Source organism: Watersipora subatra, chromosome 7 (genome assembly GCF_963576615.1).
Source record: "Watersipora subatra chromosome 7, tzWatSuba1.1, whole genome shotgun sequence".
Classification (NCBI taxonomy): Eukaryota; Metazoa; Bryozoa; class Gymnolaemata; order Cheilostomatida; family Watersiporidae; genus Watersipora; species Watersipora subatra.
Genome location: NC_088714.1, coordinates 23,768,756 through 23,780,072, shown reverse-complemented (window position 1 = coordinate 23,780,072; position 11,317 = coordinate 23,768,756). Strand labels below are relative to the sequence as shown.

The following is an 11,317-nucleotide window of genomic DNA, read 5'->3' as shown; positions in this document are numbered from 1 at the left end:
TGCTTACTCAAGTCTATTTGGCACACATATTCACTTATCATACACACCTACAGTTTAACCATTTGCTGTATTAGCTGATAGGATCTGCAGACAATATGTTGAAGATCTGTGCTGCATAAAATTAGAAACCGGACATCATTCCAAGCTAAAAAAGCAAAATGTAGACAATATTACTATTTAATGATGATAAATTTTGCATTCTTTTTATATTGGCTGCAAGAGAAAGAAAGGTTTCTCAATTATAAGATTCTGACTTTATTTTCCTTAAATTTGTTGTGATGTTTAGTTAATAAAATACAATGAATTAGGGCTGTCAGTCCAATAATACAATAACATTTTATTCAAGAACAGAAAGCCAGGTGTTGATGAATCACAGTAAACCGAGCCTTTTATCAGAAGAGAGCACGGCTGACAGGCAAGATTGGTGCTTCTCCATCATCAGCGACAGGATTGAAAGTGGCTCCTCACAGCCAGCCATCTGTTTCGTTTCTTGTAAGTATAAATCATAGGAATATTTATTGGTTGCTATTGATTATTGATTATTTGAATGATTAGTTTTATTTCTTTTAAGAAGTCTGTGTTGAGCTCATAAACATGTAATGTTAAATACAATATTTTTGATGATAATATTCTTTTGCTCTGTCCGGCTTTGTTGAGACTTTGATCATGGGGTAAAATGAAAGGCTGTATAGGCCTATTTATGATCTATATTATGTTCAGAAAAGTTGAATCAATTGAAAAACTGGGAGGAGCGATGAGCTATGCTACTTCAAAATGTTGCCGCAGCAGTATACTATTATTATTATAGTGTTATATAATGGAATATTATATTGCATTGAATTTTATTATAATGTTTTGCATCATTTATGTTGTATTATATTATATGGGCTGAATTTCCTTAGTCAGCAATATTGAATTAGCTTAGGTTTGACAGCAGGCAACCAAGCTAATTAACCAAAATTTGCTTAATGGTGCGTTTACACTGGCCGATTTTGTCACCGATTTTGTCGTGCACAGACAAATTTGATGAGTCGGTGTCGGTAGGTATGAACATAAAGATCGGTGTCGGCACCGATCTGAAAGTCGGTGAAACCCAGCAGTGCCCGGTTGCACCGACAAATCGGACGCTCATCAGCCAATCAGAAGCTAGGAGCCTCTGATTAAATGAGCCTAGGCTTTAATGACAGTGCTAAGTTTATGAAATGAAAGGGCTAGGTTTAATGAGAGGCTAAGAGACTGCCATTAAACTTTCCCTCAGTGCTCTTTCTGATAGTGAACCAGCATGGCTAGCAACGATGTGAACGCGAGAGTACCAAAAAATCAAGTTAGTTCTTTAATTTAAATTAATTAAAAGTGAATAGCCAGTTGTACGACTACTACTAGTACTACTACTAGTTCTACTACTAGTACTACTGTAAAGGAATTTGCCGGCCCTTGCTTGGCACGATCTAGATTATTTCATACAGAAATAAATTGCGTGTGATTTCATTCGATGTTTTATTAGCAAAGGAAATTCACTAGTTGAGGAGCGTACGTCCATTTGCTCTGTCTACTAAGTGAGCGTTGCTCCCTTATATACAATAAAATTGCCTGTTCCGGCTAACGGGACCGAGTAGGAACACCGGCTAACAATGTTTAAATGGCCAATAATTAGACCCGCTAGTGCGTTGATATGACAACATAAACAATGACAATTGGTAGCACAACGAGTAACAAGGCTATAATAAAAAGGACAACACATATAATAAAATATTTACAGACATATAAAATATATACAAACATATAATTACAAGAAGTGTAAAGTATTGGCCCGGCGTCCACCACACTACTACTACCACTAATATACATTCATTATTCAATTTTCTTCATTATTCATTTTATTTATTATAATTACTCGGACGAAAGAACTGTACGTACAATTCTTTGCTCGGACTTTCATTGCCTCATCATTCATTCATTGCTCGGCATTCAGTAGTTGCTTCTAGCGGTAGTAGTAGGAGCAGTAGCAGTAGTGTAGTACTAGTATATAATTTTCCACATCAAGCGCGTTGATTTTTATGTGTACTCGTCTTCGCGTGAAGGTCAGAACGGCGAAGCGCCGTGATTGGCTGTTGGGACCGACAAAAATTGTTCGATCATTGCAATGTAAAGGGGGAGTCGGTGTCGGCACCCATATGTGAAATGTCTGAGGTACCTGTCTGAGTCGGGGTATTGGCACCTAATCGAAGTCGGTGTTGGCCAGTGTAAACGCACCATTATCCTAATCGAAGCTCCATCAAAAAACAATAGATGAAAAGAATCAGAGATAAAATTTTATTTACTTATTTGAATTGGTAGTTGGCCTTCTAGAAAATAGTAATAAGACGCATTCTTTTATCAGTCATTAACAAGATTTATACAAATTAAAATATAATTGTTTATACCACAATTGATTTTAGACACTGCTTGAATTTCGTATGTATCTTGTCTCCCTAAATTGTCTAGCAATATAGTGCCAATGAGATCTGGAGCCAGGCTTTAGAAGAACCTATCGGATTAGCTCTATTATTAAGATTTTATAATATTTAATAATCAGAAACCAGATTCTATAAAACCTTAGATACATTGATATTGCAAAACAGATAGAGCACACTAGCACTAAATTATTAAAAATTGTTTACATCATTACATCCCATCAATCATTACATCCCATTTCAAATTAACAACATATTATCTGTTTTGCCACAATTTTCTTAGATAAGCCTATGTGTAAATTAGTTTGGCATTATCACCTCTTTTAGAAATATGAAATCATTAAATCATTAGAAAAGCTTTGTGGTTCACAGAATAGTTGTGCTCAAATTACTATTTAGAGCATATAAATTAAAGTTGAAACTAACCTAAGGAGTTAAGAGCTCATGAAGTCCTCAATAGCTTTGATAATCACATTAGGGTTTGCAGGGAACTTTCCTGTAGCCTGTATAACAAAGCAACACCTGCATGTACTAGTCACACAATAACCAGAAAACAGAGCAGCCGTGACAACAGACTTGTTTGTTTTATTTTCATCCAATATTATCCTTCAAAAACAATAAAAAACTATAGATACAATGAGAGCTCATTGTTTAATAACATGGCTGGTCAAGGTGTGAGCCCATGTAAAGAATTGGTAACTCAATGCGGCACGAAGACTATGTCAGTGAGTACACCAGGTACTTTTTAAAAGATGTTCCAAAGCTATTCAATCAGTTATCTCTCTGTTGTAAACTGGTAGAGAGTTCTATGCATTGGAAAGCCAGTATACAACATGACATACATCTCTGGCCAACTTGCAGCCACGAAACTGGGTGGTCTAATTGCTAGCTTATAGTTGCGAGTAGCATAGTACGGATTGTCTTCTAATTTATTCATGTGAACAGAGTGAGCTAAGAGACAGAGTCTGAGAATATATAAATGTAGTTGTTGAATTGGTAATATTTTAGATTTATTAAATAAGGACGCAGCATAGAATGTCGTATGTTTGTGAAATACATCACGTAAAGTTTGTTTTTGGGTTATTAGTATTTTGGTAGTATTCTCTAGCTGACATTCCACAAACTTTAAAGCAACAAACCAGTTTACTATTTATAAGGCTGCTGTAAAACGACATTAGTGAGCTGTATGGAAAAACTAAAAAGATTTGATGGATCAGCCCTAAGCTTTGCTTTCACTGCTTTCGAAGGTTTTCTATTACTGGGTTTTCATGCTTTGAATGGATTTGGAGTTGCTTCCACTCCAAACCAGAGAAACCTTAAAATCTGAACGTATTCGCTGTCTCTATGCTTCGCACAATTTGTGCAAAAGCATTCGCCGTGAAACCACTATTCGATGTCACAAAAGCTCACTGCAAATGGATTCAAATCGATAATACCCGACTAAACTCTCTCCAGTGGAGGTGAAAAATTCAGCGCATTTCATTACACTCACCCGAGTATATTGTAACTACTATTGCCAACTGATGGGTTGCTCATACGACAATGATGAGATAATTACCTTTTTGTTTATTTCATTTTTTATTACTTTATTCATTAAATAACTGACTCTACTGATTGTACTGATTGTCACTGCACTGGTGCTGACCTCTTCCTAGACTTAACTCTTCTAGCGTAGAAAAGGTTTTTACTAAAGGCGACTGTCGTTTATCCAAAACTATCAAGAATACCTTAGCCCTAACTATTCAATGAACACAGTCTAACCGCACAAAATTAAATATTTATTTTTAACTCATTCAAGAACGAAATATATTAACTGAAAAATTACTATAATTGATTTCTATCAACAATGATGACCATTTGCTTATAGAACATGATCATAGAAACAATATTTTACACTTGTAAAATATTGTTACTCTGAAAAGGTAAACATTTTGAAGAAAGAGGTGCAAATAACTGAAGCCCAATATTGACAATGCTACAGACCTTCTTGGAATAGATGAGTCGGCCACCCTTAATAGTGACCTCAAAGTAGCCTGTCACTGAAGGTGTCCCTTCGCCACTCTACAAACAAAACGCAACACGACAGGTATAATACAAGCTTATGAACTTGTGTCAAGCAAAAATGGATTTGTGGTTGTGAACTTAGTTAGTTTCTTGCGGAAACATAACTGTCATCTGTTTAAGAATAGTTCAACTCTAAAGTGATAGCCTGAATACAAGAGTAACTTAGGCAATGGCAAAGTTTTTGGCAAGTTTTGAATGTGATCTACATCTTAAGAAGCAAATTAGCTTAATAAAAATTCTCACATTTAGACAACTCAAGTTACTGATGACATGATAACCATATGTAATCCCTAACGTACCATTTTGACTGCTCATAGTATTTTTGAGAACATATCTGAACTTATATAAAAAATTCAATTTGAGAATTATCAAAACTTTTGTATGATGCAATTGTCTAAAAATCTTATGATTGACCAAGTATTTAGTCTAGTGATATTGAGCTGCAAATAACACTTTGTGTTAGTAGATACCGCTTCTGTCATATTGGCTGGTTAGTGCCATAAGCTAATTCTATTATACAGTTGAGAAGCAAAACAACAAATGAGTCATCAATTCAAAATATGGCTTCTATTGACATCTTTTTTAATCTTTCAGAATAATCAAACTTTTGATTCTGTAAACTATGGTGTATACTAAAAAGTTAAACATAGTTTTAATGGCCACTGATTTTACAGAATACTTTCATAATACACCAGCCAGGGTTTCCTGTACTTAATGTAGGCCAGCTTAGTCAAGGTTCATTTGAGTGTGAGAGGCTGTTCAACCTCTTAACCAGACATTCAGCTTATTAATTAAGCCTTGACAGACATTTCTCTAGTGGTCAGGAGAGCAAGACTGGCCTAGCCACTTATTTATTAGGTGTTATTTCTAATCTATTCTCAAATATGCTAAGTCATGACAGAACAGGCCATACATTAACTTACCACAAGTACAGCGTCTCCGAAGACGTCTTCTATTTCAGTCTTCAGGCGCTCGTACTAGTAAATATAAAAAACGCCGTAAGCTAGATGCTTTATAAACCGGAAACTGAATATTACTGTCCTAGTTTATGGACAACTTTGGTTGTTACTGTAACAGTGCATGTCAGAGTGGAGCAGCTAGTGTTTTGATAGTACAGAGATGGACTACTGGTACAAAAAGTGTTTTACTGGTAACAAGTGTATTAACATTACAGGTGTATTACTGATACAGTGCGTGCATTTCTGACGCAGTGAGTGTTTTACTAATACAATAAGTTTATTACTAAAATAGGGGCTGTATTACTAGTAGAGTGAATGTATTACTTGTACAGTGGGTATATTATGGAAACATTGAAAGTATTACAAAGAGAGTGTGTGCTATACTGATACAATGGGTATATTACCGGTAAAGTGGGTATATTACTAGTACAGTGAGTGTATTATTGGTACAGTGGATGTTTTAAAGATATTGTGGTCTTATAACCGATACAGGGAGTGTAACACTGGTAGAATAGAGCTATTACTTATATGTGGGTATTCAGCAGGTGTATTCGTGATACAATGAACACCCGCTGTATCATGAATACATCCGTAATAACCATAATGTACCAGTAATAACCCTACCGGCACAGTAGGGTTATTACTGGTACAGTGAGTATATTACTGATACTGTGGCAACAGTATTAATTTAGTGGGTGTATTACCGGCACAGTGAGTGTAGGACCAATATGACAGGTGTATTATTAGTACAGTGAGTGTATCACTGATATAGAGAGTATATTATTGATACAGTGATTATATTGCTGATGCAGTAGATGTATAACTATTACAGAGGGTGCAAAACTGATACAGTGGGTGTTGTACTGATCCAGTGTGTGTATTACTAATATAGTAAGTACATTACTAAAATAGGAGGTGTATTACTGGTACAGCATCTATATTAAAGGTATAGCCAATGTTTTACTGAGCAAGTTTATCTATTGCAGGCATTGAGAATAAATGGGACTCAGTTTAGGCCAAATGCTATCTGAAATAAAGTCAATAAAGTTCAGGTGACTACAGTACAAGCAATCGACTTAATATATCAACTCAATATTGTACAAACACCTCAGCCTCCCAACTCGATCAGTGCAAAGATGCCTTGATAAAGATGCATTAAAACCATTGTATTAATGCGAAGATTTATTATTGCGGAAATAAATTAATCCACAAATAAGTCGATTTGCAAATACATTGATTGACAAACACATCTAGCCATAAAATTCTAAATAAATACATGCACTTGACAGAGCTTAAGGTAAATATATTTACTCCTAGTAAAGACTTCAACCAGCTATCATTACACTTCTACATGTAGTCAATAGTTTCATTGACTTGTTATGATCAGTCCATTCTATTGCATAAACAAGCAACCATAACCCAGCATAATTGGTCTAACTATATACATCAGTAGCAGCCATCTATAATGAGGATTACTAGCACGATCAACTAACTAGCTGTGGGTGGTCTGATCTTTGGCAGGTGTCATGCTGTTAGATTAAGATAGGTTTGGATTAACGATATTTTTTTTGTTCATTTGAAGCAAAACCCTATTAGCCAGCTATAACATACCTTGGTGTCGTACCCTCAGGCACCGCTGGAACATAATAAATAAATATGAGAGACATAATTTCATTTTAACAATGTTATAGGTAGAAATCTTTTTCTATCAGTCAGGATGGAGCAAGAAACAGGATGGTGTTTAGTGGTAGTTTGTGCAAAAATTATTTTTAGCAAAAGTTTCAAAGAGTAAAACTAGAGTCAAATATAGCATGTACCTCAGCTTTAAAATAAAACACAATACATACCAATATACAACATGTACTTCTGCTTTAGAATAGAGTATAATACATACCAATATACAACATGTACATCTGCTTTAGAATAGAGTATAATACATACCAATATACAACATGTACATCTGCTTTAGAATAGAGTATAGTACATGCCAATATACAACATGTACCCCTGCTTTAGACTAGAGTATAATACATACCAATATACAACATGTACATCTGCTTTAGAATAGAGTATAATACATACCAATATACAACATGTGCCTCTGCTTTAGAATAGAGTATAATACATACCAATATGCATCATATACCTCTGCTTTAGAATAGAGTATAATACATACCAATATACAACATGTACTTCTGCTTCAGATTAGAGTATAATACATACCAATATACAACATGTACCGCTGCTTCAGAATAGAGTATAATACATACCAATATACAACATGGACCTCTGCTTTATAATAGAGTATAATACATACCAATATACAACATTTACCTCTGCTTTAGAATAAAGTATAATACATACCAATATTCATCATGTATCTATGCTTTAGAATAAAAGATGATAGACAGCAACATACAACATGTATCTCTTCCTTACAATAGAGTATAATACATACCAATATTTAACATGTATCTCTGCTTTAGAATAGAGTATAATACATACCGATATATACAACATGTACCTCTGCTTTAGAATAGAGTATAATACATATCAATGTGCAACATGTACTTCTGCTTTAGAATAGAGTATAATACATACCATTATACAACATGTACCTCTGCTTTAGAATAGAGTATAATACATACCGATGTACAACATGTATCTCTGCTTTAGAATAGAATGTATAATACATACCAATATACAACATAGTCCTCTGCTTTAGAATAGAGTATAATACATACCAATATACAACATGTACCTCTGCTTTAGAATAGATTATATTACATGCCAATATACAGCATGTACCTCTGCTTTAGAATAGAGTATAATACATACCAATACACAACACGTATCTCTTCTTTAGAATATATTATAATACATACCAATATACAGCATGTACCTCTGCTTTAGAATAGAGTATAATAAATACCAATATACAACACGTATCTCTGCTTTAGAATAGAGTATAATACATACCAATATACAACATGTACCTTTGCTTTAGAATAGAGTATAAAACATACCAATATAAAATATGTATCTCTGCTTTAGAATATAGTATAATACTTACCAATAAACAACATGTATCTCTGCTTTAGAATAAAATATAATACGTACCAATATACAACATGTACCTCTGCTTTAGAATACAGGGTAATACATACCAATATAAAATGTGTACTTCTGCTTTATCTTTAGGCATGATGATCTGATGTTAGATTCTGACACTCACAATCTGCTTTCAATTTCTGACTAAATAAATTTTGTTCTAAAAGGCTTAACTACAATGAAGAAATCTTAACTCCGCCTCCAACAACGTTGATTGGTTCATGCTGCATATAGTGCTCTTATAATTGTCACCAACTTGAGGAGCTCTGATTATGACATCATAGTCCTAAAAAGCTTTTTAGCAAGCCTCAACAGGGATCATATTTAGACGCATTTTGCATCAGGGCTTGTTGACTCTTCATCAGAACATATTTATATTGTTGTGAGAGTGTTAAAACTTGCTGTGTTCATAAGAATCTCTTGAGAAGATACACATTTGTAACAATATTAATGCATTTGAACAACAAACATTGCCTTTTGTTATTGCTGTTGATTGCTACTCTATTTAAAAGATCAGTACAGTCAAGTGTTTATGAAAAACTGCGAGAGTTGATGGATATGCCTAAATTATGGAAAAGTCAATAAAATACTATAGTAAGCTAACTGAGAAATGAAATTTGTTTCATAAAAACAAAATTATCATCAACAGCAAATTTGAAGGTTGTAAAAAATCATTTTTTGCGAACGAAAAAACATTCTCCACACAACTGAAATATGGTATGACAGTGCAGTTTAAATTAACTAAACATGATAGACTAATTCAGTATTCAGTTGAATCATCACCACCTTCACCGTTCTGCTGCCATCATCAACTCATTGCTGCTCCTAAGGAAAAACCTTGACCAGCATTGTCATTACTTCAACCGGAGATTTAACCAAAGTGTTCCTTTGTCTGAAAAGATCTGTGTGAAGCTCAATTTTTATTGCACAGAACACATTAGTAGGCTGCCACTACTATGTTACAACACATACTTAATGCAGGTTGACTTCTCAGCAGCATCTGTCAGCAATATGTGTCTACAACAGCAAAGCTTTCGATTGTCCTGTTATCTAAAAGCTTCTTCAAGAATCTTCTCAAAAGATTTAGAGCTTCCGCAGTCTGTGCGAGTAACACATTTGTGACGAGAAGTAATGCGCTCATTTTCTCATGTTGCTGTGCTATCTGGTTACGACGCATGCAAAGTCAACAGAGACAAAAAACGCTATGAGATTTACAAGATTGTACTTTAAACACCTACTTTAATTTGAATAAAACTTTTTTATCATACCCAAATGATGAGGAAACTTGCGATGTGAGAAAAACTCCAAACCAACAAACTATTTTTTTCCGAGTTGCTTACTCAATATTAATGAAGAACAAACAACTCGAAAGAACCTTTGTTTTTAATGTTTCAAAAGCAGTATTCAAATGAAAGTTGATAGTTTACTGAATTGAACTTTGTTAACCTTTAAGCAGGCTATGAATTTAAAGCCATAACCAAGTTCTGGTCCCTATTAAAGATGAATGGGAGTTGATACTGTATGTAACGGCAGTATAGCTTGGAAAATCAACAGTAGTAATTTTTTATTAGTCCTCCAACAGAACATATAAAATGAGAGCAAAATAACCTTTTTAAATTAAAATAGTTTTGCTCTAATATAGTATTAGCAGTGCTGCGAAGTAAAATTGTTTTATCTAGTTAGTTGATCCAAAACAAACTTCCAATATAATAGTAAAAGCAGCATTGCTACATCTTGCTGTTAGGTTGCCTAAATTCAAGCAAAATTTAACAAGATATTACCAGCTTTGCTATACACAATAATAATAAAAGTAATAAACAAAGTCTTCTATATTCTTTTGCGGAGAATAAGGAAACGCAACAGCGAGCCATGGCTTGCAGCAAAAACATGTTTAAAAGTAGTCTCCATAAAAATATATGGGTTGTGAAACTTGGTGAAACTGAGATAAGATAACTTTAAAGATAGATATGTGTATGTGAAACTGAAATGATAGTATAAAAGATAGATATGTGAAACTGAAATAAGATAGTGCTAAACATAAATATGTGAAACTAGAAACACAGTGTTAAAGATAGATTTGTGAAACCTGGAAAGATGGCGGTGAAGATATTTATGTGAAACCAGATATGTCGCATTAAAGATAGATATGTGAAACTAGACAAGATAAGCTAAAACTAAATAGGTGAAAAAAGATAAAATAGTTTTAAAGATAGTTATATAAAACCAGATACGTTAACATTAAAGATCGACATGTAAAAACAGCTAAAATTGTGTTAAAGATAGATTGGCAAAACTAAACAAGAAAAAATAGAAACTTGAAACCAGATAAAAGATGGATATGTGAAGCCAGGTAAGCTAAAGTTGAAATTGGTAAATGGCTATTAATTTTCTTCTGACCAACAGGTTCTCTTGAAATGAAAGTGTCAAACTACTGATTGATAACTTTCGAGTCGAGAACATACAGATCTCATGATAGCGTTCCCAAATTTGCTTGTTTGCTTATGAACAATTTGTGCGACTTAGAAATTCCAAGCCATATGTTCGTAGTAAACAATGAACTTCTACCATTTAAACAAATTGAGTTTGGAAAATCAGCCAACCTGAGTGGCGAGGGACTTTCATTTTTCAATATCCATGACACAAAGAGGATTATAAAACTGATTAGTTTTCCATTGATAAATGCCAACTGATTTCAGCCTTAAATGTTTCTCACTCAAATTATAGATTCTA

General features: G+C 34.0%; 1 long non-coding RNA gene across 1 annotated transcript; it reads right to left on the bottom strand.

Annotated features, from left to right (window-relative positions):
- Positions 1 to 317: 317 nt before the first annotated feature.
- On the bottom strand, positions 318 to 8,717 carry LOC137400242 (uncharacterized). The gene is made up of 6 exons (XR_010979238.1): positions 8,644 to 8,717; positions 7,088 to 7,112; positions 5,441 to 5,494; positions 4,437 to 4,514; positions 2,880 to 2,956; positions 318 to 489 (listed from the first exon to the last, which is right to left on the bottom strand). It is a non-coding gene; the product is annotated as an uncharacterized lncRNA (long non-coding RNA).
- Positions 8,718 to 11,317: the final 2,600 nt, after the last annotated feature.